Source organism: Peromyscus eremicus, chromosome 2 (assembly GCF_949786415.1).
Source record: "Peromyscus eremicus chromosome 2, PerEre_H2_v1, whole genome shotgun sequence".
In the NCBI taxonomy this organism is placed as follows: domain Eukaryota; kingdom Metazoa; phylum Chordata; class Mammalia; order Rodentia; family Cricetidae; genus Peromyscus; species Peromyscus eremicus.
The window spans coordinates 105,214,850-105,219,701 of record NC_081417.1 but is presented as its reverse complement, the minus strand read 5'-3'; positions in this window follow the sequence as shown (position 1 = coordinate 105,219,701).

The window sequence follows — 4,852 nt, the reverse complement described above, 5'->3', positions numbered from 1 at the left end:
ATTTGAATGAGTATCAGCATTGGGGAACCTCAGGACAGAATAACTGTAATTGGGTAATTGAAGTAGTTGGGTAGCAATTCAAGTCCAAGGGACCATAAGGGCATCTCTGAGGCAAAAACACGCTCCAAGTAGAAGGAAGAGCTTAAATTCAATCTGTTATTGCATCTGCAAGCTTATAAATTCCTTTCGATGAATTGATATGAGTTCATTAATATTTTACAGACTTTTAATAACCATCCTCTTACATTTTGGTTTGGCACAAAGGAAATCAGTTACAAAATGTTTGTTCACAATCTGAGGAGCCACCTATTCACTTGTTCTTGCAATTTCTGAGTACGGTACACTAAACTCGCTGCTAACGGGTCTGATTTTCTAGATGTGACATTCAGTTTTCCAAGCACCATTTGTTGAAGATGTTAGTTTTCCTCCACTGTATGTTTTTAGCAATGTTGTCAAATATTACATAGCTACATTTCCTCAATTATTTATATGGGGTTTCTTTCTTGTTTCCTTGATCTATATGTCTATTTTTATATCAATACTATGCTATATATATTACTATAACTCAGAAATATCTTGAAATATGGTACATTAATCCCTCCACTATCATTATTCTTTCTTTCTTTCTTTCTTTCTTTCTTTCTTTCTTTCTTTCTTTCTTTCTTTCTTTCTTTTTGCTGAGGATTGCTAAGAATTTGGATATCTAGGGAATTTTGCATTTTCATATGAATTTTAGGATTTCTTTTTATTTATGAGAAGAATGTCATGGATATTTCAACTAGAGTAACCTGGAATCTGCAAATTGCATTTGGTAAGGATAGTCAAATTCACAGTCTTCATTCTATTAATGTATGAGTATGAGACATCTTTAGATGTTCTGGTGTTTTATCAGTCTCTTTCTTCAGAAATTCAGGGTTTCACTGTAGAGGTCATTCATTTTCTTGATTAGGTTTATTCCCGGATACTTTCTAATTTTTTTTTATTTTTTATTTTTTTTTTTTTTTTGGTTTTTTGAGACAGGGTTTCTCTGTGTAGCTTTGCGCCTTTCCTGGAACTCACTTGGTAGCCCAGGCTGGCCTCGAACTCACAGAGATCTGCCTGGCTCTGCCTCCCGAGTGCTGGGATTAAAGGCTTGCGCCACCACCTCCAGGCACTTTCTATTTTTAAGGTTATTGTGAATTGTGGTGCTTCCATGACCTCTTTCTCAGCATGCTGGACGTTCCTACGTAGAAAAGCTATTGACTCACCACTCATCAAAGTAGCTTCTTTTTTGCAACAAATTGAAACTAATACAGAGATCAAAAACTGGTAAACAAAAAAAATGGAGGAAATAACTGACTGTGGGGTGCTCAGCCCAATTGCTTCATCTACAATGCAACCCCTACATCTAAAGCTCAGGGAACATTGCAAAATAGGGGGTGGGAAGATTTTAAGAGCTGGAGCCCTGATGCTTCTACCTTCTAGACATGGCAGAGAAGCTACACCATGGAAATCTAGACAGTATGGATTTCTGACATAAGACTTTCATAATGACACCACCAGTGCACAAGTTGATATGGATGGGAGAAATTTTACAAGGTCCTATCCCTGGGTCTAAAAGAATAGCTTCAGGCAATCATTGATTGCGAGAGCAGGAGAATCAGTGTTCTCCAGGAATGAAACCCCTGAAAAGTAAAAATACCCAATAATCATTCCCAAACACATGCACATATGAGCAACACTAAATGAATTCCCAAAGAATATATATCTTCTGAATGCATTTGGTGTGTGTGTGTGTGTGTGTGTGTGTGTGTGTGTATGAGAGAGAGAGAGAGAACTTATAAAATAATTTATATATGTATGTATTAAAATTATATATAAGTGAAAAGGTTATAAACACGGAAGGCATGGAGAAGACATGGGAGGAGCAGAAGAAGGGTGGAAATAATGTAAATACAATACTCATGTATGAAATTAATCTGTGATTATAATGAGATAATTGTCCATTCATAGTTAAGGATTGGTTTAAACTGTGCCAGTGTATGAATTAAATATGCCTGTAATTCTTGCACAATGAGTTCTGTATTTACCTAACACCGAATTTCATTTATTTATTTGTTTGCTTGTTATTCTTTTCTCATACATTACATGCCAACTGCAGTTGTCCTCCCTTCATTCCTCCCAATCTCCCTCTGACCTTGCCTCTCCCCCAGACCCACTGCTCCTCTGTTCCCCTTCAGAAAAGAGTAGTCCTCCCAGGAATATCAAGCGAACTCAGCGCAGCAATTTATGGTAAGACCAGGCACAAACTCTCATATCAAGGCTGGACAACACAAGCCAGTAGGAGAAAAAGGGTCCCAGGAGCAGGCAAAAAAGTCAGAGACACCCCCAATACCACTGCTAGGAGTCCCACAAGAACAGTAAGCTACACAACATATATGCAGAGGACCTAGTACAGACAAATGCAGGCTCCATGATTGTTGCTTCAGTTTCTGTGACCCTCTATGAGCTCTGCTTAGTTGAGTCTGTGGACCATGTTCTCCTGATGTCCTTGACAGCTCTGGCTCCTCCAATCTTTTCTCCCCTTTTTGGTGGGGTTCACAAGTTGTGCCTAATGTTTGACTGTGGGTCTCTGCATCTGTTCCCATCAGTTGCTGGATGAAGCCTCTACTATGATGATAGGCCTAGGCACCAATCTATGGGTATAACAGAATATCGGTAAAAATCGTTTCAACGCTACTTTTTGGCCAGTTGTGTTTAGTACTATCCTAGATCTCTGGGCTGTCCAGCTTCCAGTTCTAGGCCATCCAGGTAGTGTTGGGCATGGTCTCTCTTTCATAGTGTGGGTTTCAAGTTGGTCACTCCCATAAATTCTGTGCCAACAATACCAAAGCACATCTTGCAGGCAGGACAGGTTTTAGGTTGAATATTTTGTGGCTGTGTTGGTGTCCTATTCCCACCACTGAAAGTTTTGTCTAGTTAGAGAAGATGATGGGATCAGGCTCTGTATCCCCCATTACTAAAAATCTTCACTATTGTCACTCTCATAGATTCCAGGGAGTTTCCACCACACCAGGTTTCCACATGACGCCCCCCCCATACTCCCCAGTTGTAGTCATCTCTCCCTGTACTTTCTCCCTCTACCACCTTATCCCTCCTCTTCCTTCCCCACCTGCTGAACCTATTCTATTTCCCCTTCCTCGGGAGATTCATGCATTCCCCCTTGAGCTCACCCTGTTTCTTAGCCTCTTTGGGTCTGTAGATTGTAGCATGATTATCCTTTACTTAACAACTAAAACCCACTTATAAATGAGTACGTACCATGTTTGTCTTTCTGGGCCTGGGTAACATCACTCAGGATGATTTTTTTTCTAGTTCCATCCATTTGCCTGAAAATTTCATGATGCCATTTTATTTTTAACAACTGATAATACTCTGCTGTGTAAATGTACCACATTTTCTTTATCCATTCTTTGTATGAGGGACATCCAGGTCTAACAATAGATTTCAGTTTCTTATACCCCATAGAGCTATATCAAGTTCTATTTTTATTTTTGCATTTGTATTTCAACTGTGCCTAATACAAAGAATATGTCAGCAGATTTTTCTTCAAAGTCTAGAAAGCATCTTTTTCACTAAAGAGGTTGTGTTCTATTATTCCTACTGGTGTACCTATACAGTCCTAGTATGCTGTTTTGAGACTTTTGCTATGTTATCTCATTTATTTGATTTTTTTCACCTTCATTATCTTATGAATATATTTTAATATTTGCATTATTTTTATTTTTTATTGCCAATTTGAGGGTGTCCTCTATCCTACAGTTTTTTTCAATATGTTAACTTTTGATAACTTGTAGAAGCTACTTAATTCAAAAATATATAATTTTATTTTCTACCTAGTTTCTGTAAAATGCAGATGACACTAGAGTTCTATAAAGCAGATATTCCTTGTCTACTGCATTGATATTTGATATTTTAATTTATATATATATTCAAAGCTATTGTCAATCATAATTTGCATTCAGTGATTGTATAGCTCATTATTTTTAAAATTTTTTGTATGTACTCACTTATATAATTTTTTTAGGACTTATGCTTGGTCTTGTCTATGGATATCTCACTCATGTTCATTCAAAGATTTCTAAAAAATATTAAGTATATTATTCAAGTTTTTGATAATTCTAATATAAAAAGTAATTATATGTCTAATTCTGTTATTTATTCATTTTCTTGTAGACATAGTTTCATGGCCTTTGCTTTTGTTCTGTTGTACAATTTATCTATATAGTAGATTCTGTAACTGTAAATTCACCTACTTGCAAAATTTTATATGTAACTGTAAAATATTTGCTTATAGCGGCTTCATGGCCATATGATGATTTGGACAGTGTGCACAATATTTTAATCACCTGCTATTCACATGTGGCCATGCAAAATGATGTTGTGTGTCTCTTGTTCTATAAACAGCAGTTCCTTTTTCAGTCTATTTACTAATTGTTGGTGATTTCACATTTTAAATGACCACTAATGTATTTGCATTCCTGAATGCAAGAAGGTTGTTATGTGTCTTATGAAGAAATTACTGTGTCAGATAAGCTTTGTTATCTAGATAACGTATTATTTATAATTCTGTAGACAATAAGTTCAATGTTTATGTTCTAACTGTATGTACTAAATAAGGTATATTTAAATAAAAAATATACATGATAAGATTACTTATATAATGATTTGGAAACTAATGTCACCCCAATGTTGAGGTAAAAGGTAATGGTGATATTGGGAAATAGTGGAATGCTCAGGAGGTAGGACCTAGCTGAAGACTAAAATGGAACTCGGTCTACTCACCTTACTTCTTGTCTGCTATAAGTCAAAC